The following is a 27,270-nucleotide window of genomic DNA, read 5'->3' on the forward strand; positions in this document are numbered from 1 at the left end:
TGTTCAGTGTCTTTTATTCAAGAACAGGAAGAAACCCCAACAGTGGGATAAGTCCATTGCCAAGCTCAAACTCTCATTGCATGGGGTTGAGGGACTTTCTGATGTTAGACCACCAGGAGGTTTGGGGATTCCTACATTTCTACATTTTTGGTCCACCAAGACATCACATGATATTTGTGCTGCTCATTTTCAGTCTGCACCTGCTGACCCTTCTGAGCTGCAGTAGTGCTACCACTTATCCATCGATCCCACCAAGGCCAGCACAGATCTGGTGAGCCCCCAGGTTTCCTCAGGAGAAGCAAACCTGCCTCGGTTAGAAACAAAGCAAGATTGCCTAATTCGTTTATGTTAAAGTCTTTCACACATAGGCCACATACATCCAGAGCTTATCTTTGCATGAGGTATGAGATATTGATCTAAATCTAATTTCCTCCATACTACAATTGAATATTCCCAGCAGTTTTTATTAAATAGTGAGTACCTAGTCCAGTAACTGGGGTCTTCTTTCTGTTGCATATTAGGGTGTTAGATATATTTGCATCAGTATGTGGTATACTTAATCAGTTACACTGATAAATCTCTCTGTTTTTTTAGTTAGATTTGCAATACTTTTAAAAATTATTATTTTGGGTGTTTGATTTACTCCTCTCTGACTTCAGTTACCTAAATGGGGCTTTGTTCCAGGGCCAGGCAAGGGCCCTTGCTGGACTGTTTGCTCAAGTGGTTTGCTCTGCTTGGTCTTGGCTTGGGTTCTTGCACTGACCTTCATCTCCTAGAGTTTGGCTCCCCATGTTCTTTGAGGTTCAGAGAGCTGGGTTTTCAGGGCTATCTCAGAACAGAATGTTTGAATCCCCTTAGCTTTGACCTTGGCTGTTCTGACCTAAGCTCAGTAGCACCTCAGTATTTCTTCCAGCTGTTCCACCCCAGGGTTTTCAAGGCCTGCACCCTAGGGCTTTCCCAGGTGAGTCCTCTGTTCTTGCTAAACTTAGACTGAGAGCATTGCAGACTATAGATGCCGCATCTCTCTAGGAAGCTTTGCTTGTGGGGAGGGAAAGGGTGTTCTTTTCTTGACTCTGGGCTGCTGGATGACTTTTTGTACAGTTCCGGAGGAGAAGATTTCACTTACTGTTGTTTCTCATTAATTTCTTGATCATTATTCAGTGCGAAATGAAGTTTACTTCTGCTAGGGTAGGTATTTGGGAGCTGGGCAGCAGGAGGCTGTCTTCTTTAATAGTCTTTGAAATGCAAGGGACAGGGGGAGCAGCTAGGTGGCACAGTGGATAAAGCACTGGCCCTGGAGTCCAACAGGATCTGAATTCAAATTTGAGCCTGGGCAAATCACTTAACCCAAATTGCCTCCCCCCACCCAAATGCAAGGAATAAAAGAAATTTGTCAAATGTCAGCAAGTCCCAGTAGCTTTAAGAGTCTGGGTAATGTGCTTACATACTAAAAGGGGGACCCCACTTTGTCTGTCGGTTAGTGAGGAGAAAAGAGAAACTGTGAATATGAGTGTTTAAAGGAGATATCCTATAGAAAGACATGGTTGGGGGCTGAAATGATACAGGAACCATCTTATCATTCATGCTGGGAAAGACAAGTGTAAGAAAAAAGGATAAAATGAAGAGGGGAGTTGATTGGACTAAGGAGGGACAAGAAGGGAGTCAGAGAGGGAAGAGGAATGAATGTGTTAGGGAAGGGGAGAATGTCTTCAAGCAAAACAAGCTACAACTATGGAAAGCTGATTAACTGGCAAATGAATAAAACTGAATCAAGGATTTAGCAGTTTGATTCTGGACCATGGGTAATAAAACAGGAATTACTAAAACTGCTCGGCAGTAAATTGTTTACTTTGGTAAACCCAGAGCTAGCTCAGGGCCTTACACATTGTAGGTGCTTAATAAATGCTTTATGAGTAAATCAGTGAATGGATATACACTACCACAATTGTATAAAAAATTCCAAATTATTCAAGTTAAAGGACACACTACTAAGTTAAAAAATGACACATACTATCAGTCAGAACCATGTAATCAAATTAGAGTTTTGCTTAATTGTTTCAGAAAATATGCTTTTTTATGAGGCTGAATTTAATGTTTGTTGAGAAACATTTTGTGTCACAAATTATCAATAAAGTTTTGAATATACAAAAAAAAGAGAAGGTTTGATTAGATGATGTCTAAGATTTTTTTTTTCCGGGTCTATATCTGTGATCCTGTGGACTTGTATTATAATCATTTATGTACTTGATTCCTACTAGGAGAAGGCAAACTCCTACAAGGCAAGAACTACATTGTCATTTCATGTGTTATTTTTGGCATCTGGCTCAGTGCCTTCTTTGATATTTTTGATTTGATTTTAGGTGTTTGATAAATGTTCCCTGAGTGTCTCAAGAAGAAAAGTCTCCTTTCTCTAATTACAGCCTGGCAAAGAGAAGATCCCATTGGATGAAAATCAGAAAGTTCTCAGTGACTCTGTGGATTTGCGTGATACTTGGGAGGTAGGTGACTTGTGGAAGCAGACAACAAATATTCTGTGGCTTTGAGGTCACAACACCCCTGCCTAATCATGATTGAGACTGGAGAGGGAGAACCTCAGGTAGCTGGAAGTGAATTTTCTCAAATGAAAACATGCCAGACAGCTTGTTAAGTGGAATAAGGCTAGAAACTTAGACTTCTAATTGTAACTCTGACACTGATTTGGAGATATGGAGTGAATCATCTCAACTATCATTTGAAGAAAGAGGGCAGCTAGACTAACAGATAGTGAAGTCTCTTGAGGTTAATGGAAACAACAGTTGAGTGTTCAGCAGTTTCCAGATTAAGACACATCCTCACACCAATCTATGGATCTACCTCCACTAAAAGGTTTCTAGTCAGCCCTGAGTTAAAAATAATGTGTTCTATAAAAAACAGGTTTGCTCTTCTAGCCTCATAGGGCTCTGAAAAAAATGCAATAAAGATTTCCCACACCATCAGATATCTTTTTTAGTGTGCCAATCTCATTTCTATTTAGTTTTGTTACTCAATTTGCTGTCTAGTCCAAGGTCATCCTGGTGGATGAAACACTCCCAGGAAAGCCAATATCCTCTTGATTGAGAAATTCCCCAACACACATCTAAGTCCACTACCTCAGTGTATTCCTCTCAGACCTAGAGAAATAAAAGCAAAAACTAAACAAATGAGAAGTTGAAGACTTGAATAGAATTTTTAAAAAGTGAGATATTATGTACCTCTGGAGATTACTGAAAGGAAATAAAAGCGAGGATGATATATTTCCATTGTATATAGTACCTTCACAAGTTGACCATGTACTAGGGCATTAAAACTTCACAAACAAATTCAGAAAAACAAACATATCTTTAATGGGCTCTGATGAAATAAAAATACATTTATTGAGGGGCGATGAAAAAATTATTTAATTGTGGACTTGTCTTAAAGAATGAGTGGATTGAAGAACAAATCGTAGAAAAAAAAGTCATTAATTTCATTGAGGCAGCATGGTGGCACAGTGGATAGAAAACATCCTGGAGTCAGAAAGACCTGAGTTCCAATCTGGTCTCAGACACTTACTAGCAGTGTAACCCTGGGGAAGTCACTAGCTTACGGTTGCCTTAATTTCCTCATTTATAAAATGGAGATAACAGCACCTACCTTGCAGGGTTGTTGTGCGGATAAAATGAAATATTTATAAAGCACGTAGCATAGTGCCTGGCACATAGTAGGTACTATAGAAACGCGTATTTCTCCTTCCCTTTCCTTTATTAAAGATAATTACAAAAAGACAATAAACTAAAAATTTGGGGATGCAGCCAAAGCAGTCCTTAGGGAAAAATGTCTCTATATACAATTTTATCAATGAAAGGGGAAAATAAGAGATTAATGACTTCAGCATAGAACTAAAAAAAACCTTGGAAAACTGAATAAATTAAAAATCTCCAATTAGACACCAAAAAGAAATTCCAAATATCAAAGAAGGGACTAATAAAATTATGTTCTGCTGTGCACATGGCAATGCTTCCCCCCTCCTATTTTTTTTTATTATTTTAGTTTTAGTATGTAAATTTGTTTCTTCTTTCTTTTCTTATTTTGTATTTCAGTTTCAAATAAAAAATACAAAAAATGAGTATTTGTTATGATGGTATTATTGGTATAAAATATCCCCTCTTGACGTGGAAAGAATAGGTACACTAATGCACTTCTTGGTGGAGTAGTGAACTGGCCCAACCATTCTGGAGAATTCCTTGGAACTATGTCCAAAGAGCTATAAAACTGTGCATACCCTTTGATCCAGAAAGACCACTACTAGCTCTGTATCCCAAAAAGATAAAAGAAAAGGGAAAAGGACCTATTTGTACCAAAATATTTATAGCAGCTATTTCTGTGGTGACAAAGGATTGGAAATTGAGGGGATGCCTATTAATTGGGGAGCAGCTGAAGAAGTTGTGTTGCACAATTGTGATGTAATACTATTTAGCTGTAAGAAATGACAAGCAGGATGATTTCAGAAAAACTTGGGAAGACTTATATGAACTGATGTAGAGTGAAATGAGCAGAATCAGGAAAACATACTACAGAGTGACAGCAAAACTGTAATGATGATCAACTGTGGAAGACTTAATTACACTAATCAAGATAATGATCCAAAGAATGATCTAAGAAGCATGATAAAAAATACTATTCACCAGTACAGATAGATATTAGAGCAAATTGAAGCATAGCTTTCTTTGTTTTATGTTTCTTGCTTTTTATTGTTGGTTTGTTTTTTGTGTTTTGCAATATGGCTAACATGGACATAGGTTTTGCATGACTTGTACAATTGAGTTGGTATCATATTGCTTGCCTTCTCAATGGGTAGGGGAACGGTAGAAGGAGGGATAGAATTTGGAATTCGAAATTTTTAAAAAAAGAATGTTAAGACATCCCTCCTGTTTCTATAATAGTGTCCCACGAGTAAATAAAGAAAAGTGGTCTGCAGTTTGGAGAGCACATGTGGCAAGAGGGGGTAATATAAGCCCTGAAAGTCTTTCTGTTAGAATTCTCAGAATGTTTTCTTCAGGTTATCGTAACTTGTCTGCTGAGCTCCTTGCAAAATCTTGAATTTGTATTTACTCATCACATCTAGTCTGTCCTGACTCCCTTTGCAAACATCTCTATCAAGCATTGCTGTCCTAGGGGTACTGCTAGAATACGCCAGTGAGAAATCCATAGCCTCTAGTACTCTGAAGTTCACAAACCCCTCTTCTGGCCAAGAAGAGAAGAGGAGACCAAGATAAAGGCTGAGTCTGAGAGGTCTCCTTTCCCCCTCTTCTCCCTTCCAAAGTGATATCTTCATTCCTTTCTGCTGCTAAATAATGGAGGTTTGTGCTTTCTCTGCAACATTATTAGACAGTTGTCTAGAGCATAAACAGGGTAATTGTCTTTCCCAGGGTCACAGCTAATATGTGTCAGAGATGGAGGCTGAACCCAGGCCTTCCTGGTTTAGCACCAACCTCAGGCCATTGCACCATATGCTTCTCACTCTAAGATATTCTTTACCAGGAAAATATAAATGCACACACACATTTAATCTTAGCCGTACACTAACACCTTTCTCTCCTTCTTAGGATCATTGTGACTAAAAGTTTATTCCCAGTCCTATCTAGAATCTGTTAGCATTAATATATAGAATCTTAAGGGGAAAAGCTATGTAGAACTTCATAAATGTTCCCTTTATCCTCACTTGAGAGAATAACCCAAGGTCATCCTTCCAGCACTAGCTAGTCAAAAATTTCTGGAATGACCCATGTTCAAATTAATTGGCTACTGACCTATTTACTTATGTAGTTTTAATTGCATATTCATTTCTTTTGCTTTCATTCTTGAAACCAGTCCATCTGTTTCCCCAATTATAACCCTAATAGATAAGTGTCTATTAGGACCTAAACATTCTCATAATACCTGGGATGATATCTAAGATTTTCCACATCCCCTTTGTTAGCCAACACTGAGTAAATTAAGAAACATTCTGTTGCCATATTTTAACACTACCACCACCCCTCCAACTAATCATTGTACTCACAGATCCCAAAGCATTGTTCTGGAAGCAGAACCACTTACTCCACAGCAATCACCATGTTGGAATGTCTGAAAAGGGAGGAGCATCTCCAACATGTGTTAGAGATGACACTTTTCCTGTTCAAGAATATAAAGGTGGGATGCCATTGTTGCAGCTACTATGTTATTTCAATCTACATGCAGGTTGGGAAGACTGCAGCATCCCAGTCCCACCTCCACGCCACTGGAAGCTTTAGTCAGCTGTACAGATAATCTCTTACCAATCTCTTTCGGACACAAAAGTATTGAGTGCCAGTTTTCTCCTCATTGACCTCCTAGCGCATTTACCACATAATCACTCATAGGAGCAGTCTTTGCCACAAAATACAAGAGCTTGTACAAGGAACTTTTCTATCTAGTGAATGGTTCGAATTTAGCTGTTGGAGAAAAGAATAAAAAGGTTATCATTTAAAATTCCATGAAAATGGAGGAGTTCCCAATGACCTAATGACATGAGGAACCAAGAATGTCATTTATGTCACTTACCTTGAGTATATATGGCAATGGTTTGGAAGTTGTTTGAATATAATGTTCTCTCTGCTGTGTATTAGATTAGTAGACAAGGCAATTCATGCTCAATTTATTCTTATTCTTTTCCCACCACCTAATTTCCTTTTACCTAATACATTTTAATTCATTTTCTTGCTCTTGCCAACAGTATGGTCATTGCTGTCCTCTGGGAATCCTTTGAGTATGGTGTAGTGACCTGTCAGTCAGAAGACATAGGTTCAAGTTCCAGCTCTTTTACTAGCTGGCTATGTTTCATTAACAAGTCACTTCATCTCTCAATTTCCTCATTTTAAAAAAATGACAGAATTTGACTGGATGATATGTAAAGTTTTACCTAGCTCTACTATGCTCATTCTGTGGCTTTGCAGTCAGAAAATGTCATTTAATTTGGACAATATATTGACTTAATTTAAGGAAGCAAATGTATCGAAGAAGCATATATTTCAAAATCAATCTAAATTGTGGCAGTAGGTCCTTTTGTGTGCCTTTCAAATTATACTGTGCAGCTGATGGTATAAACTGCCTATTCGTAAAGCTGGTCCTGATGTTGATATGCAGGATTCTGCTAATTGTACAGTAAAGGGGTCCATGACGGTGGGGTGGTGAGGAACGGGAGAGATTGTTTATTTTCCTAACCCGCATTTGGTCCAGGTTGGAAAATAATTCTTTGGTCTGTTGGTGATCTGGCTTTTTCCTCTCACCAGCTATTTGCTTTTAAGCTATCAGGGTTCTGAGATCACTGACTGTCACGGTCCTATGATTTCTGAAACAAGAAATCCAAAAGAGAGAGTCTCAGGTTTGGTCAAAGAAGCATTTTTTTTTTTTGCCCAATACTTCATAAGGCAAGTTACCACCCCAGCTTATATTTAAGACACACTATTAGGTTGGCAGCTACGTGGCACAATGGATAGAGTTCTGGCCCTGGAGTCAGGAGGACCGGAGTTCAAATTTGGTCTTTGACACTTCACACTTACTAGCTGTGTGATCCTGGGCAAGCCAAACTTAATCCCGGTTGCCTTGCCCCCCCCCCCAAAAAAAATTTAGAGAAACATAACTGTAGATAGAGGTCAAACAGTCCAAGTAAAAAACCACAAAGAGTTCTCTCCTATCTTTTTCTCCTTCCTTCTGATACACACAACTATAGGGTGAGTTTAAGATCATTAACTTAGAGGCGTGGACATTCCTTGCTTTTATATGTGGCCCATTGGCAGCCATGCAATGGGAGGGAGACTGATATCCACCATAGACCTTTTGGCAATAAGTTCTGTCATCATGCTCCCACAGCTAAGCTACTGTGCTTTTCCTTATCTTAGCAAGAATCAAAGTGCCCTGAAAGAATTGCTCAGTAACCATTATCATGCTTGCACACTTCCTATAATGACTATCATATTGCAAAGGTTGATCTGATACAAGGGTTTACATTTATATTTTCCAAAGGTCACATCCAGGTGTGTACAAAGTAGTTGAGGGAGAGGAGATGTGGGAAATGAGCCCACATCTTAAGTATTGAAACAGCATAAAATTTATATGTTTACATTCAATACGTAATTTATTCTCAAAAAGTTTTTAACACGGTATTTTCTTCTTCTTCTTGTGTCACTGATGATTTTTATTATCCTTATTCCTTCTCTCCTCTTGTGGGCACAATCTTTAATTGACCTAGACCCTCCATACTGTAGAGCTACAGCAGAGAAAGGAAAAGCCTGTGAAGCTTAAAGAACTAGGAGGTTGGAAATAGGCTTATCAAATCGATTTTCCCTACAAGAAATCTTAGACATCATCTAATTCAGTCTCTTGTAAGAACATGTTCTCTTTGGGACTTTTATCCCTCAAAATCTGTTTGAAACACAGAGGGTGACAGACGATACTGCCAACGTTTGGACTCTGGTTGGTGGGGGACATTTGCAGTACATCAAGTGAGAGGCTAACCCTTGTGGGAAAAAAGATTTTGGAAGATTCAAATGTGAGAGGTAAGAGAGAGCCAGAGAACATACAAAAGTGGGGGAAGAGAGAAAAATTGATATAGTGCCAGTAGACTTTCAGCAGATTCTCTCAATGCCTAATGTTAATAACAGAAAATCCTCTTTCTGCTCTTGAAGGACTTTGCAAATATGGAAACCAGCATTGTAATACTAGAAAAACAACAATTCTCTGACCCTAAGATTTCACTAGATATATCTGAGAAACAAGGTCATCTTTTAGGCATCAAGACTTCAGCCTTCCTCTTACTGACAAGCCGCATGACAGCTGGGAAATTTAAACTTGTATGCTTCAGAACTGTAGGTGGGGAGAAAGTTGTTAGATAAATAGACGATCAGAGTGTTTTCTGCTTGATTTACCTTTTTATTGTGTAAACATTATTTCATCATTCTCAAGTAAATATTCTTTCATCTTGCTCTTTCATGCTATTAAATTCTCACTGAGTTTTGAGCGGTTCAATGGAAAATGGGAATTGGAGAAAAGCAGTTTTGAACAGATCATAGATCACAAAATATAGATCCAGATCTTAAGGGGCCTTTAGAGATCCATTCCAATGACTCCTTTATAAATGAGCAAGTCCAGAAAGGTTCCAGTAAGTAGCATTAAGAATTTGAACTCCAGATCCAGGGCCCTGGATGATAAAATCAAACAAAATTTAAGAAAATTTATAGGTACTGCAGCACCACACTTCATTTTACAAATTTAAGTCCTAGGGGTAAGAAATGACTTTGCCAAGTTCACACGAGTAGCAAGTAGAGTCTGGAGAAGTCCAAGCTACAAACAGAGAAAGCTGTGTTCCAGAAAGCTGTGCCAGGATGCAGTTCCTTATGAGTTTGCTGAATATGATTTTAAAAAATCTTTATCTTAATGCAAACAACAAAATTAGAGATACTGTTATATCATCTAGGGGGTAAACCCAAAGGACTTCTCTTATACATTTGATAAGGTTCCCAAAATTGTGTTTGTGAATCTAGAGATCCCTGGAATATTAACTTGATGTAACCCTGCTTGCCATGTAACTAACATGTACCAAAGAGGCACACTGCATGAAAAGTATGAGTTCTGTAAGGAAGTCATCGCTGGAGCTTACCCAGCAGGAAGTGATGTGATCAGATATGCTCTTTAGAAAGACCATCTTGATAGCAAATGGAGCATGGATTGCAGCAGAAAGAGACTTGAAGTAAGGGGACTCATTGGAAAGTTGTTGCAGTAGTGCAGCAGGGAGATGATGAGAGCCTGAACTAGGGCTGTGGCTCTATGAGTGAGGGTAAGGGGACACACATTTTGTTGCTGTTGTTCAGTCCTTCTAGACATGTCCAATTCTTCATGAGCCCATTTTGGGACTTTTTTTTGGCAGAGATACTGTCGTGGTTCGCATTTCTTTCTCCAGCTTCTTTTATAGATGAAGAACTGAGGCAAACAGGGTTAAGTGACTTGCCCAGGATCACACCTCTAGTAAGTGTCTGAGGACAGATTTGAACTCAGGAAGATGAATCTTCCTGATTCCAAGCCTGGTGCTCTATCCTCTGTGCCACTTAGCTGCCGTAGGGGACACGCATATATGAGATATTTTGAAGGTAGAAACAAGATTTGGCAAATGTTGGAAATGTGGAGTGAATGATGAGTCAAGTGAATGTGGAGTCAAGGATGAAATTGACAGGGAGAGCTGGGTCCTTGGCAGTCATGGGAAAGTTTGGGAGGGAAGGGGGCTTGGGAGAAATGATAATGAGATATGAGGCTTCCATATGGCCTTCCATATGTAGAATTCACCATGGGTGATTTCTATATAGTGCCTTTTTCCTATGCTGAGTCAAGCACCACGGGTAAAGTTTCAGACTGAAAGTGCAGGTTGTGACTTGCTCTGTATGCTCAGCACTAACACCTGTGACTCTGTCAAGTAGCCACCACAGGCATAGGCTCCAAACTTTGTTCCCTGACCCTTCCCACCCCTCACACATAATCCTTGGGTCAGGTGGTCAATCTGTCCTTCAATGTTGCTGTTTGTTTCTAATGGGCGAATTGTGTCCAATAGACTCATCAGGTTATCTGGGTCAGCATGCCCTGTGTGGTCAGTTATCTTGGAGTTCATCATTGACTGCCTCCTATCTTCAAAATCTGTACCAAGACTAATTTTTTTAGCCTAAAAGGTATTGCAAATGTCTCCCTCAGGAACCTCATACCATTTTATAGCCTGTGACAACATCCAAATATTTCCCAGAAATCTACTGTGGAGTGTTGGCAGTTCTTTAGTAAAGGACTCTCCCCTCTCACAAAGATGCTGTACAATCCAATGAAGTAACCTTGAGTGTACCTATGACTTTGGTTACTCTGGTTCATTCAAGACAGTCCAGAGTCTCCTCTTTTCCTTAAGGAAGTTGGCATTTATCACAGGGTTTAGGGTCTTTGTATATGCTACATGGAAACCTGATAGGCCGTGTGTAACATTGTAACCCTGATCTGGTCAACAACCACACCAAATCTCTCTTTCCTCTTTCTTAATGAATGAGCATTTATTAAAAGGTGATGATTTGCTAGATGCCGTGCTCAGAGCCAGACATACAAATACAAGCAAAAAGAATGCAAGTTCTTCCATCAAGAAGCTAGCACTCTCATGGAGGAAGCCAACACATGAAAGAGGAGCTGAAAAGTGGAGAAGAAGGAAGGAGGCACCTGTATTTGGGTATGGTGGCTAAGTTCAGAGAACGGAATGTGGTCTTTCTTCAACATGAAGGTTCTGGGAAGAGCTCACCAGTGGGAGGAGGGGCTCATTTTACCTTCTTGCCTCATTACAAGTTTTGAGATAATCAAGAAGTGCATGCTGACATTTCCTCATAACATAACATCTCTTTCATTATTTAATCAATAATTGCTGTGTCCCCGTCCCAGTTCATGAAATATTATTTATTAAATAAATTGGAGAAACTTTTCCACCATAAGCTTTTGTTCACCTCTATATTTATATTAAGCTCCCTAATCTTCTGTGCTCAAGGAAACAGAAGTTGCTGGCTTTCCAACTTGTCAAAAGTGTAACAAACAAATAATTATTTATAATGCATCAGATACGAGTAGAGAATTACCTTTAACCAATATGGCTCAGTTCTGGAAATGTAGTTCCACCATTTAAGTATCTTAGAATGGCAGCCAAAGACCCTTAAGAATTCTCTTCGTGTTTCTCTGAAAGACAAAAGTTAAATTCTTTTCTTTTAGGATCTAACTCCTTCTATTTTTTTTCTCCTTAGCAGTTAACTCTGTCTTCATGATAGAAGTTCTCTTGGTCCACAGTCTCTGTACTTCATGCAATCTCTCTCCAGCCATAAAGGTTAACAGAATGGCAATTGTATTTTCAGTCTTCTCTCCATTTGCTTATATATGACAATTAAGCTGTACTCCCTAATATTTCATTTAATTATTCCAGGCATGGGGGATAGGCCATATGAAAAGTCATATAGACAGGGGAAAGAATATCATCTATAGGGAACAGTAGAGTAGATAGTAAGATGCAAGAAGGGGGAGCAACATGCGATGTCTATGAAACTGAGCAAGGCCAGATTGTGTAGGGCTTTAAATGCCACTGAACACTTTGTAATTTGTCCTATAAGTATTAGAAATCTTCAATTTGAGAACTCTGTGTAAGATCCATTGGAAAGAGGATAGATGTGATACAAGGAAATCAATTAGGAGAGTAATGCAATAGAATCAATTAGGAGAGTAATGCAATAGTTCAGAGGAGAGATGTGTTAAGGATGCAAGCAAAGGTGTTAGTCACGTGAGTGAAGAAAAAGAGGCAGATGGTGGAGACATAATAGAAGTGGACTTGAAAAGATTGGCAACTGATTGGACATGAGGTGCGAGCAACAGTGAAGAGCCAAATAATTCTGGGACAGTTATTTGGACTACGTTGGGTACTTGGGCAGCTGGGTATAGACTCTGCAAAGCAAACAGTCTAGATCAGCTTATTGGTTGCTTAAGTTGAAGGAAAACTCGTGTGGCATTGTAATAATTATTCTACCAGAAGGGATTATCATATTGAAAATGTCCACCAGGTGGCAGCCTACTCAAGCCACAGATCCAGTTGGTTGAATAATTTAAAATATGCTGACCAGGGTCTGAAATTGAAGTGGGAGATGGTATTAAGTATTGCCTCACTGCTCTCTCCCTCCCTTTATATTCACAGGACAAAGGCAACCAAAATATCCAAGTCACACTAAACAACAACAACAATAACAACTCTTGTGCCCATGTCTGTTTCACCTACAGTTGATGTTAAAGAGAATCAATTTGAAAAGAAAAAGAAAGCCCTGGAAGAAATTTCCAGAACATCACAAGGCATTATCATAACTGTTTGAGGGTCTGTTAACAAGCAGAGTTAGTGGTTCATGATCTAACAAACCATGAGAGCCCTTCCAAAGACATTGTTTGGTGAGAAAATAGGAAACCAGAAAGCGGCTCTGAGTTAGAGTTTCTGCTCCTGGGACATGATAGATTTTTTTCACATTCATTTCTACTCAAATTAGGGTTCAAAGTAGATGTTAAATCCTTCTGTTAAATCAGAGTGAGTTCAGCAAGAATCCTTGATCAATAGAGTGATGGGGATCATTAGAGAAGTGAAAGATTTTGTTTCCGTGGGAATGAAGCATACAAGAATTATCTGAACACTGGGGCCATGAAAATAATCTAAGGATAAAAACTGCACAGCAGGGATGAAGGTACTTCTGTTTTCTGAGGTCTCTATTTTTTTAAATTAGTATAACTTGGCCTTTTGAGCATGTCCTGTTTATCTAACAGGTGGGTGAGGTAGACCCCTTTGATTGGTCACCTGCATCTTTTAAAGTGTTGGAACCAAAGTGACTTTTCGCATTCGCAGTGTTGCCGTATGAGGAGGTCAGCACAGAGTATGCAGTGTATACTGAAAGTAGTTCATATTTCTGTACTGCTTTAAGGTTAACGTAGCACTTTCCTCACAACACTACGAGGTAGAAAGTGCAAATGTTGGTATTCCCATTTTATAGATGAGGAAGCTGAGGTTCACTGAGGTTCACTTTTCCAGTCTCACAGATAGCAAGTGTTAGAGCTCAGATTTTTCATTTTTCATATCTGGGTGTTTTTCATTGTACAATATAGTACCATACATATGACCAATTTCACAGGATGGTCTGGAAGCAGAAGTCTTGTGCATGAAAAGCTTCAGATGCAGGGCTGTACCATGAAAGCTATTGAAAAAACGTTTCTCTATATGCCTTTCTATGTTAGAAAACAGGGTGCATAACACTTTTACAAAAGGAATGCAGTTACCGCTTTTGTCCCTCTTAAAACTGTCTTATGCTCAGGACTATAGGTGCTATTGAAAAGCACCTCTAATTTTGTCTTGTGGGAAACTCTTGAGTAGCCCTTTATGATTTCATGAATAAATTCTTGGGGGTTTTCTGAAGCACATGGGGATCATATATCTAGTAAATGTCAGAGGTGAGATTCGAACGCAGAATTTTTTGACTCCAAGGCCAGTACTTTGTCTGCTACTCCTGATGCCTTTCCTAGAGTGCAGATATGGGGGTCAAAATAGAAAAAGATACTTACCTGTGAATCAGGTTTAGCTAGTCTTACAAAATTATAGTGTTTCATTTGGAGGAAATAGAGCTAGTGTTCCTTGATTATTGTTTGTTTGTTTTTTAGGATTTTAGTTGAAGTAGAAGGGTGGAAATTAGACTGGATTTAGACCTAAAAGAACCAGGTTTGAAATCAGGTCCTGTCAACTCCTGCATGTGCTGAGCTAAGAAGACACTCACTGGCTGACTGATACGTAATAGAGCAATTAGGGGAACCTATACCCTGGCCCCTTCTAGTGGGGTGAATGTTCCTTGTTCAAGAGCACACAGGATTCTTCCGGGTCCCTTGGCCTACATCACCCTGGGGTTGGTGGGGGGAGGGGCAACACTGTGCCACAGGGAATTAGTGTCTGCTCCCGGAAGCCTTCCACTTAATGGATTTTTAAAATGAAGCCAGGGATCGTCTATTTATCTCTTACTTCCCTCAACTGCTACAGTGATTTCTTTCCCCTTCCCCCACCCAGTGGCAGCTATTGCAGCTATGTGCACCTGATAGTGAGTACAAGTTATTTACCAATGAGCCTGAGATAATCCCTAGCTGCATCTTGTGCTTTGTTTCTCATCCTGAGCACAGGTGGTCAAAAGTAATGCTGAGATGGATATATTTAGTCTTGGAGGGTATTTTGTATGTTCTAGAGGCTGGAAGTTCTTGGGTGCTGGCTGGCAGCAGGAGGTATGCTCTGCAGCTATATCCATCTCAGAGGGGATGATACCATTGCCAGGAGAATGAGAAATCCATGCTCTGGCTCACCAGAAGACCTGGATTTTGAGTTACTGCTCAGATAGCGCAGATTGAGGCGAAAGTAAAATCTGTTTAGCAAAACTCTAAGCATCCCAAGAGTCTTCCTACTCCTGAGAAAGCAGATTAGGATTGAAGGGTTATTGTTTTCAGTGTTTGCCAGTGATTGCTTATGAGTCTTTTGTTATAAGCATTTCTTTTACAGTGGAGGAAATAAATGGCTTCCTATACCTGATAATTACTACTTTGTACATTGAATAACTTTTTTTAGACAGGACCTTGTTAACAGCTAAACTCCACATACATGAAGTTTTCCCTGGGACTCTGGGATGGGGGCATGATGAGGTATAGAATAAAAAAAAAAGCTTGACTCCTCCCTTTGGGGTCTCAGGCTGGCCCAAGAGAGAACCTGGTCCACAGAAGTCCAGAACAAGGGAGGGAGGTGCCCACTGACATCCTCTCAACTCCTGTCAGAAGACCAATGTAGAGCTTTTGGGATATAAAGCTCCATGTTCTACTGAGCAGCAATTCCTGCATAGATGTCAATCATCTTTGACATAGTCTCCAGTGACAGAGACCATGGGGACCAACCAGTAGCCTCTGGTCATACATCCTTTAGGAAGGAGCCTGAGCATAAGGCCAACTGAAAGGGGCCAGGGTGAAGGCTCAGCTTCCTGGGAAGTGCCCCAAGACTTGGGACAGATTTTGAAGATGGGAGGGAATGAATGAATGATGAACTCCAACATAACTGGTCACACAGGGCGTGCTGACCCAGAAAACCTGATGTGTCTATTGGACACAGTTCTCCACTTAGAAATAAACAGCAACATTGAAGGACAGATTGAGCACCTGATCCAAGGTAAGGTTATGTGTGAGGCGAGGGAAGGGTCAGGGAACAAAGTTTGGAGCCTACGCCTGTGGTGGCTACTTGACAGAGGCATGCGTGCTGGAGTACAGAGCAAGTCACAACCTGCACTTTCAGTCTGAAACTTTACCAGTGGTGCTTGACCCAGCATAGGAAAAAGGGGCTATGTAGAAATCATCCGTGGTGTAAAGGGCTACTAGGAAGCCATATGGAAGCCTCATTTCTTATTATCATTTCTCCCAAGCCCCCTTCCCTCCCAAACTTTCCCATGACTGTAAAGCACCTAGCTCTCACCTTCAATGTCATCCTTGACTCCACATTCACTTGCCTCATCATTCACTCTACATTTCCCACCTTTGCCAAATCTTGTTGTTTCTACCTTCAAACTGGCTCTTATATACATATGTCCCCTATGGCAGCTGAGTGGCACAGTGGATAGAGTACCAGGCTTGGAATCAGGAAGATTCATTTTCCTGAATTCAAATCTGTCCTCAGACACTTACTAGAGGTGTGACCCTGGGCAAGTCATTTAACCCTGTTTGCCTCAGTTCCTCATCTATAAAAGAAGCTGGAGAAAGAGATGCAAACCATGCCACATCTCTGTCAAAAACAAAATCCCAAAACGGGCTAATGAAGAGTTGGACATGTCTAGAAGGACTGAACAACAACAACAGAATGTGTGTCCCCTCACCTCACTCATACAGCCACAGCCCTGGTTCAGGCTCTCATCACCTCCCTGCTGCACTATTGCAATAACCTTCCAATGAGTTCCCGTGCTTCAAGTTTCTTTCTACTGCAATCCGTGCTCCATTTGCTATCAAGACGATCTTTCTAAACAGTAGATCTGATCACATTACTTCCTGCTCAGTGAGCTCCAGTGATGACTTCCTTACAGAACTCATACTTTTCATGCAGTTTCTCTCTTTGGTACACATTAATTATATGGCAAGCAAGGTTGCATCAAGTTAATATTCCAGGGATCTCTAGATTCACAAATTCAGTTTTGGAAACCTTATCAAATGTATAAGAGAAGTCCTTTGGTTTTCCCACCAGATTGTAACAGTTTCTCTAATTTTGTCATTTGCATTAAGATAAAGATTTTTTAAAATCATATTCATAGCAAAATCATAAGGAACTGCATCCTGGCACAGCTTTCTGGAACACAGCTTTCTCTGTTTGTAGCTTGGACTTCTCCAGACTCTACTTGCTACTCGTGTGAACTTGGCAAAGTCATTTCTTACCCCTAGGACTTAAATTTGTAAAATGAAGTGTGGTGCCGCAGTACCTATAAATGTTCTTAAATTTTGTTTGATTTTATCATCCAGGGCCCTGGATCTGGAGTTCAAATTCTAAATGCTACTGGAACCTTTCTGGACTTGCTCATTTATAAAGGAGTCAATGGACTGGATCTCTAAAGGCCCCTTAAGATCTGGATCTATATTTTGTGATCTATGATCTGTTCAAAACTGCTTTTCTCCAATTCCCATTTTCCTCCGAACCACTCAAAACTCAGTGAGAATTTAATAGCATGAAATAGTAAGGTGAAAGAATATTTACTTAAGAATGATGAAAGAATATTTATACAATAAAGGGGTAAATTAGGCAAAAAGCACTCTGATCATCTATTTATCTAACAACTTTCTCCCCACCTACAGTTCTGAAGAGTACAAGTTTAAATTTCCCAGCTGTCATGCTGACTTCTCAGCAAGACGAATGCCGAAGTTTGATGCCTGAAAGATGACCTCGCTTCTCAGATGGATCTAGTGAAATCTTAGGATCACAGAAGTGTTCTTTTTCTACTATTACAATGCTGGTTTCCATATTTGCAAAGTGCTTCAAGAGCAGAATGAGGGTTTGTTATTATTAACAGCAGGAATTAAGAGAATCTGCTGAAAGTCTACTGGCACTATATCAATTTTTCTCTCTCTCTTCCCCCTCTTTTGTATGTTCTCTGGCTCTCTCTTACCTCTCACATTTGAATCTTCCAAAATCTTTTTTCCATGGGGGTTAGTTAGTCCCTCACCTGATGTACTGCAAATGGCACCCTCCCAACCAGAGTCCACACGTTGGTAGCATCATCCATCACCCTCTATCCGCTAAGCAGATTTTCGGGAATAAAAGTCTCAAAGAGAACATGTTGTCCTTACAAGAGATTGAATTAGATGATGTCTAAGATTTCTTGTAGAGAAAATTGATTTGATGAGCCTATTTTCAACCTCCTAGTTCTGTAAGCTTCACAGGCTTTTCCTCTCTCTGCCATACCTCTACAGTATGGAGGGTGTAGGTCAATTAAAGATTGTGCCCACAAGAGGAGAGAAGGAATAAGGATAGTAAAAATCATCAGTGACACAAGAAGAAGAAAATGACATGTTAAAAACTTTTGGGGAATACATTACATACTGAAGGCAAACATGTAAATTGTATGCTTTTTCAAGATTGAAGATGTAGGCTCATTTCCCATATCTCCTCTCCCTCAACTACTTTGTACACACCTGGATGTGACCTTTGGAAAATGTAAGTGGAAACCCTTGTATCAGATCAACCTTTGCAATAGGACAGTCATTACAGGAAGTGCACAAGCTTGCTCATGGTTACTGAGCAATTCTTTCAGGGCACTTTTATCCTTGCCAAAATCAGGAAAAACAGAGTAGCTTAGCTGTGGGAGCATGATGACAAAACTTATTGATAAAAAGGTCTACAGTGGATATCAGTCTCTCTCCCATTCCCAGGCTGCCAACGGGCAGCATATGAAAGCAAGGAATGTCCAGGCCGCTAAGTTAACGATGTCAAACTGACCCTATAGCTGTGTGTATCAGAAGAAAGGAGAAAAAGATAGATGAGAACTCTTTGTGGTTGTTTACCCAGGGTGTTTGACCTATATGTACAGTTATGCTCCTGTGAATTGTATTTTAGTTTAGTTTAGTTTTGTTCTTGTTCTTGTTTTTGGCAAGGCAACTGGGATTAAGTGGCTTCCCAGGGTCACACAGCTAGTAAGTGTGAAGTGCCCAAGACCAAATTTGAACTCAGGTCCTCCTGACTACACCAGTGCCCTATCCACTGGGCCATCTAGTTGCCACCTGAATAGTGTGTCTTAAATTTAAGACTTATGAAGTATTGGGCAAAAAAAAATGGTTCTTTGATCAAAACTTCTGAGACTCTTTCTTTGGATTTCCTGTTTCAAAAATCATGGGACCCTGACAGTAAGTGATCTCAAAACCCTGATAGCTTAAAAGAAAATAGCTGATGGGGGAGGAAGAAAAAGAAATCACCAGGAGACCAAAGTGTTAGTTTCCAACCTGGACCAAATCCAGGTTAGGAAAATAAACGATCCCTCTCTTTCCACAACACCCCACCATCGTGGACCCCTTTGCTATAAAATTAGCAGAATCCTGCACATGAACATCTGGAGCAGCTTTATGAATAGACAGGTTATACAATCAGTTGCACAATATAATTGGAAAGACACACAAAAGGACCTCCTGCCACAATTTAGACTGATTTTGAAATACATTAAAGGCTTCTTCAATCCATTTGCTTCCTTAAATTAAGCAATAAATTGTCCAAATTAAATGACATTTTCTGACTGCAAAGCCATAGAATCAGAGTAGTAGAGCTAGGTAAAACTTTAGATATCATGCAGTCAAATCTTATCATGTTTTCAAATGAGGAAATTGAGAGATGAAGTGACTTGTCCGTGCAACATAGCCAGTTAGTAACAGAGCTGGAACTGAACCTATGTCTTCTGACTGGCAGGTCCCTACACTATACTCAAAAGATCCACAGAGCAAAGCAATGACCACACTGTTGAGGAGAGCAAGAAAATGAATTAAAAGGCAATTACCTGGGTTAGGTAACAGGAAATTAGGTGATGGGAAAAGGATCAGAATAAGATGAGTACGAATAGCTTTGCCTACTAATCTAATATACAGTGGAGTGAAAATTATATTCACACTACTTCCAAACCATTGCCATATATACTCAAGGTAACTGACATAAATGATATTCTTGGTTCATGGGTAACTTCCTGATGTCATTAGGTCATTGGGAACTCTTAAATTTTCATGGAATTTGAAATGCTAACCTCTTTTATTCTTTTCCCCAGAAGTTAAATTAGAACCACTAGCTAGATCAGGAAGATGATGACATGACTTGCAGGGGTAAGCAACAACAAATACGATAAATGCCAGGAAGCACGGAAGGATGTAGATGAACAGACATAAAATGAAGTGAGCAGAGCAAAGAAAACAGTAAGCACAATGACTACAACACAGTTAATGCAAAAATAGTAATAACAAAATAAGAGAAAATGAATGTTGTGAGATTACAAAGAACAGTTTGGTTGAACTGAAGAAATATGAGAAGACACCACCTCCCACTCTTTTGCACAGATAGAGGATGGGAGAGGGAATGGATGTGGAACATTGAATACTTAAAAAAAATTATTGGGCAGCTGGGTGGCACAGTGGATAGAGCACCTGTCCTGAATTCAGAAGGACCTGAGTTCAAATTCAGCCTCAGACACATAACACTTACTAGCTGCGTGACCCTGGGCAAGTCACTTAACCCCCATTGCCTAACCAAAAAAAAATTATTTACCAATTTTGCTTTTTTTTTGAAATTTTATTAATTTATTTTGATTTATCAACGATCACTTCCATATGCTTTTGAGTTTAAAATTTTTCTCTGCCTTTCCTCCCCACCACCCTCCCCAAGACAGTGCACAATCTCATATAGGTTATACATTTACATTCCCTTTAAACATATTTTCACCTTAGTGAAGTTGCAAGTAAAAATTAAAACCAATAGGAGAAGCCATTAGAAAGAGGAAACAAAACACAGCAGAAGAGAAAAAAATGATAACGATTCAGCTGCCATAGCTCTTTCTTTGGATGTGGACAGCATTTTCCATTATGAGGCCTCTGGGATGTCTTAGATCCTCGTACTGCTGAGAAGGGTTAAGTTTATCAATATTAGTCATCGCACAACGTGGCTCTTATTGTGTATAATGTTGTCTTGGTTCTGCTCACTTCACTCAGCATCAGACCATGCAAGTCTTTCCAGGTTTTTCTGAATCCAGCCTGTTAATCATTTCTTACAGCACAATAGTATTCCATTACATTCATATACCACAACTTGCTCAGCCATTCCCCAATGGATGGGCATCCTCTCAATTTCCAATTCTTTGCCACCACAAAAAGAGCTGCTATGAATATTTTTGTACATGTGGGTCCTTTTCCCATTTGTTTGATCTCTTTGGGATATAGCCCTAGAAGTGCTATTGCTGGGTCAAAGGGTATGTTTTTGTAGCCCTTTGGGCATAGTTCCAAATTGTTCTCCAAAATGGTTTCATTTCACAACTCCACCAACAATATTAGTGTTCCAATTTTCCCACATCTCTCCAACATTTATCATTTTCCTGTTTTGTCATGTTGGCCAATCTGATAGGTGTGATGTGGTACCTCAGAGTTGTTTTGATTTGCATTTCTCTATCAATAAAATTTAGAGCATTGTTTCATATGACTATAGATGGCTTTAATTTCTTCATCTGAGAACTGTCTGTTCATATCCTTTGACCATTTATCAATTGGGGAATGGCTTGTAGTCTTATAAATTTGTCTTAATTCTCTATATATTTTAGAAATGAGGCCTTTATCAGAGAGACTGGTTGTAAAAATTCTTTCCCAATTTTCTACCTTCCTTCTAATCTTAGTTGCATTGGCTTTTTTGTGCAAAAACTTTTCAATTTAATGTAATCAAAATTATCCATTTTGCTTTTCATAATGTTCTCTATCTCCTGTTTGGTCATGAATTCTTCTGTTCTCCATAGATCTGATAGGTAAACTATTCCTTGTTCTCCCAGTTTACTTATGGTATCAGCCTTTATATCTAAGTCATGAACCCATTTTGACTTTATTTTGGTATATGGTGTGAGATTTGGGTCTATGCCTAGTTTCTGCCATACTCTTTTCCAGTTTTCCCAGCAGTTTTTTTCAAAGAGTGGGTTCTTATCCCAGAAGCTGGGGTCTTTGGGTTTATCAAATAATAGATTACTATAGTCATTGACTACTGTGTCTTGCATATTTAACCTATTCCACTGATCCACCTCCCTATTTCTTAGCCAGTACCAAGCAGTTTTGATGATTGCTGCTTTATAATACAATTTAAGATCTGGAATTGCTAGGCCACCTTCCCCTGCATTTCTTTTCATTAGTTCCTTTGATATTCTGGACCTTTTGTTTTTCCAAATGAATCTTGTTATTATTTTTTCTAACTCTATAAAATAATTTTTTGGTAGTTTGATTGGTATGGCACTGAATAAGTAAATTAGCTTAGGTAGGATTGTCATTTTTATTATATTAGCTCAGCCTACCCATGAGCAACTGATGTTTTTCCAATTATTTAGATCTGATTTTATTTGTGTGAAAAGTGTTTTGTAATTGTGTTCATAGAGTTCCTGGGTTTGTTTGGAGGTAGACTCCTAAATATTTTATAATGTCTACAGTAAGTTTAAATGGATTTCTCTTTCTATCTCTTGCTTTGTTGGTAATATATAGAAATGCATGATTTATGTGGGTTTATTTTATAGCCTGCAACTTTGCTAAAGTTGTTTATTATTTCAAGTAGTTTTTACTTGATTCTCTAGGATTCTCTAAGTATATCATCATGTCATCTGCAAAGAGTGATAGCTTTGTTTCTTCTTTGCCTATTCTAATGCCTTCAATTTCTTTTTCTTCTCTTATTGCTAAAGCTAAATTTCCAGTACAATATTGAATAACAGTGATAATGGACATCCTTGTTTCACCCCGATCTTATTGGAAATGCTTCTAGCCTGTCCCATTACATATAATGCTTGCTGAAGGTTTTAGATAGATGCTATTCATTATTTTAAGGAAGACTCCATTTATACCTATGCTTTCTAGTTTTTAATAGGAATGGGTGTTGTATTTTATCAAAAGCTTTTTCTGCATCTATTGAGATGATCATGTGGTTTCTGTTGGTTTTGGTGTTGATATGCTCAATGATGCTGATAGTTTTCCTAATATTGAACCAACCCTGCATTCCTGGTATAAATCCTACCTGGTCATAGTGTATTATTCTTGTGATAAGTTGCTGTAATCTATTGGCTGGTATTTTGTTTAAATTTTTTGCATCTATATTCATTAGAGAAATTGGTCTATAATTTTCTTTCTCTATTTTGACTCTTCCTGGTTTAGGTATCAACACCATATTTGTATCATAAAAAGAATTTGGTAAGACTTCTTCACCTATTTTCCCAAATAGTCTATATAGTATTGGAATTAATTGTTCTTTAAATGTTTGATAGAATTCGCATGTAAATCCATCTGGCCCTGGAGATTTTTTCCTAGGGAGTTCAATGGCTTGTTCAATTTCTTTTTCTGAGATGGGGATATTTAAGCAATTTACTGCCTCTTCCGTTAATCTGGGCAATTGATATTTTTGTAAGTATGTATCCATTTTACTAAGATTGTCAAATTTGTTGGCATATAGTTGGGCAAAATAATTCCTAATTATTGTTTTAATTTCCTCTTCCTTGGTGGTAGCTTCCCTTTTCATTCTTGATACTAGTAATTTGGTTTTCTTCTTTCTTTTTTTAATTAAATTAACCAAAGGTTTATCTATTTTATTGGTTTTTTCATAAAACCAGCTCTTAGTTTTATTTATTAGTTCAATAGTTTTCTTAATTTCAATTTTTAATTTTTCCTTTGGTTTTCAATATTTCTAATTTGGTGTTTAGTTGAGGATTTTTAATTTGTTCTTTTTCTAGTTTTTTTAGTTGTATGCCCAATTCATTAATCTCCTCTTTTTCTATTTTATTTATGTAAGCATTTAGAGATAAAAACTTCCCCTAAGAACTGCTTTGCTGCATCCCATAAGTTTTGGTATGTTGTCTCATTATTGTCATTCTCTTGAATGAAATTATTGATTGTTTCTATGATTTGTTGTTTGACCCAATCATTTTTTAGGATTAGATTATTTAGTTTCCAATTATTTTTTAGTCTATCTTTCCATGGCCCTTTATTACATATAATTTTTATTGCATCATGATCTGAAAAGGATGCATTTAATATTTCTGCCTTTCTGCATTGGATTGTGAGGTTTTTATGCCCTAGTACATGGTCAATTTTTGTGTATGTGCCATGTACTGCCAAGAAAAAAGTATATTCCTTTCTATCCCCATTCAGTTTTCTCCAGAGGTCTATCATACCTAACTTTTCTAATGTTCTATTCACCTCCTTAACTTCTTTCTTGTTTATTTTGTGGTTAGATTTATCTAGTACAGAGAGGGGGAGGTTCAGGTCCCCCACTAGTATAGTTTTGCTGTCTTTCTTCCTGTAACTCCCTGAACTTCTCCTCTAAGAATTGGATGCTATACCATTTGGTGCATATATGTTTAGTAATGATATTACTTCATTGTCTATGGTGCCTTTTAGCAGGATGTAGTTTCCTTCCTTATCTCTTTTGATTAGATCTATTTTTGCTTTGCTTTGTCTGAGATCAGGATTGCTACCCCTGCTTTTTTTACTTCAGCTGAAGCATAATATATTCTGCTCCAGCCTTTTACCTTTACCCTGTATGTGTCACTCTTTTTCAAATGTGTTTCCTGTAAACAACATATTGTAGGATTATGGTTTTTAATCCATTCTGCTATCCGCTTCCATTTTATGGGAGAGTTCATCCCATTCACATTCAGAGTTATAGTTACTGTCTGTCTTTTTCTCTGTGCTTTTTTCCCCATGTTTATGCTTTTCTTTCTCCTTTCTCCTTTCCCCCCCTCACTAGTGTTTTCCTTTTGACACCACCTCCTTCAGTCCCTCCTCCCTTCTATTACACCTTTCTCTTTCTTCCCCTTTACCCTTACTGTTCCTCCCTTCTATTCCCACTCCCTTTTCTTTCCCCTTTTCCCTCCTACTGCCTATAGGGCAAGTTAGATTTCTATACCTAACTGATTATGTTATTCCCTTCTTGAGCCAAATCTGATGAGAGTAAGGTTCAAACAATGCTCACCCCCCTCCCTTCTTTCCCTCTGCTGTAATAGGATTTTCTGTCCTTCACTGTAATGTAATTTACCCTTGTGTGCCTCCTCCTTTCTCAGTACATTTTCTAAGATCAGACTAATCAACTTACTTGGATCCATTTAACCAACTTGATTGGTTTTTTTTTATCATTATGTCAAAGTCAACTACTATCCACCCTCTTTATGTATACTCCTTTAACATGGTGAAATAAGAATACAGTTCTCAAGAGCTGCAAGTTTCATCTTCCCTTGTAGGGATGTAAACAGTTTGTCCTTATTAACGACATATTGTATCTTTCTGTCCCATTTACCTTTTTATGTCTTTCTTGAATCTTGTACTTGAAGATCAAATTTTTTGTTGAACTCTGGTCTTTTTATCAGGAAGGTTTGGAAGTCTCCTATTTTGTTGAATATCCATCTCCTCCCCTGAAAAATCATGCTCATTTTTGCTGGGTAGTTGATCCTTGGCTGCAATCCAAGCTCCTTTGCCTTATGGAATATCATGTTCCATGCCCTGTGGACTTTTAATGTAGAAGCTGCAAGGTCCTGTGTAATCCTTACTGTGGTTCCATGGTATTTAAATTGTTTCTTTCTGGCTGTTTGCAGCACCTTCTCTTTCATCTGGTAATTTCGGAATTTTGCTGTTATATTTCTTGGTGTCTTCAATTTGGGGTCCCTTGCAGGTGGTGAGTGGTTGTTTTACCTTCTGGTTCTAGGACTTCAGGGCAGTTTTCCTTTATGATTTCCTGAAAGATACTGTCCAGGCTCTTTTTTTCATGATGATTTTCAGGTAGTCCAACAATTTTTAAATTGTCTCTCCTGAAACGATTTTCTAGGTTGGTTGTTTTACCTATGAGGTATTTTACATTTTCATCTATTTTTTCATTTTTTTGTTTCTGTTTGACTGATTCTTGCTGTCTCATAAAGTCATTGGTTTCCATTTGTCCAATTCTAGTTTTTAGCAAATTGTTTTCTTCTGTTAGTTTTTGTACTTCCTTCTTCAATTGGACAATTGTGTTTTTTAGGTACTTGTGTTCTTCAGTGTACTTTTTTTCCAATTGGCCAATTGCATTTTTTAAGGCCTCTTCTACCTCTGTCATTTGACTTTTAAAATCCTTCTTGAGTTCTTCTAAGGAGGCTTTTTGGTTCATATTTCCTTTTGAGATTGCAGGTGTGGGTTTGTTGACAATGTGGTCCTCTTCAGAATTTCTGTCTTAATCTTCACTCTTCTCGTAATATGAATCTACGGTACGTTTCTTTTTACTTCGTGGTGTTTCTTTATTCCCTGGCCTTTAAAGAGATTGAGCTCACCTGCTGGGGAACAGAGAGCACTGACCCAAGCTTCTTGTGTTGGTAGCCTAGGTCTTGGTCATTGGCTTTGTTTGCTGGAGCCTCTTATGTTGGTAATTAGAGGCTGTAGAGTTCTGGCAGCTTACCTCGAGTTTGGGTGGAGTCAGCAAGACTGGAAGTTTCAGGCAGTTCTAGGTTGCCTGCTTTTCCTTTCCTTTAGCCTTCTTCAGCTCTTTTTAGATGGGTGGTGCAGGGTGTTTATCTGCCTTGGGCCCCCTGCAGTGTTGTCTCCCTCGTTTCTGCTAATGCACTGGGAGATTCCTTTGAGGTACAGTGCTGAGGCACCTGATGGTTTTCCAAGCTGGCCTTCACCGGTTCCCCCAACCCTTACTGAGGCACTCAGAGGTCCAGGTGTTGGTGTTTGCCTGCTCTACCACCTGGGCTTCAGGATTTCTTCACAATTGGAGGCTGTAGGGTTCTGACAGCTCACCTGGTGTTGGGCTGGAACCAGCAAGGCTGGGATTTTAGGAAGACTTTAGGTTGCTTTCTTCAGCTCCTTTCAGATGAATGGCACAGGGTACTTATCCACTTGGGGCCCCTTGTAGTTCTGCCTCCCTTATTTTTGCTGAGGCACTGTTAGACACTTTTGCTGGGCTGCTGCGCTGCTGCTCCCCGTCTTTCTTCTAGCTCGGCTGTTCCAGGGTTTTTTTCTGGGGTGTTATTTTCTAGGTTTTCAGAGGTTGATAGGGGAGAGTGAGAGTGACGACCTTTTTACTCCTCCATCCTGGCTCCTGGAAGCGGAAGTCTCTTTTTTCTTTTCTTAAAAAAACCCCATAAAACAAAAACTTTGTTATGGATGGCTCCCTAGGAGGAGAGAGGAGGAAGGACATGGGGAGAAATTTTGGGGGCAGAAAACCAAAATATATTAATATAAATTTTTTTTAGAAACCTAAACAACATGTCCAAGTCTGACATTATATATACTAGTCCTCACCTCTAACCTCCCACCTCTACAAAGAAGCAGGGAAATGTGCTTTCTCATGTCTCTTTGGGATCAAGTCTCATCATTATAATTTTGCAACACTCAGTTTTGATCATTTTGCAGTTGTTCTTTCCATTTACATTGTGTAGCTATTGTGCAGTACCCACATAG

Source organism: Phascolarctos cinereus, unplaced genomic scaffold (genome assembly GCF_003287225.1).
Source record: "Phascolarctos cinereus isolate Bilbo 61053 unplaced genomic scaffold, phaCin_HiC Scaffold_1;HRSCAF=81, whole genome shotgun sequence".
NCBI classification, from domain to species: Eukaryota; Metazoa; Chordata; class Mammalia; order Diprotodontia; family Phascolarctidae; genus Phascolarctos; species Phascolarctos cinereus.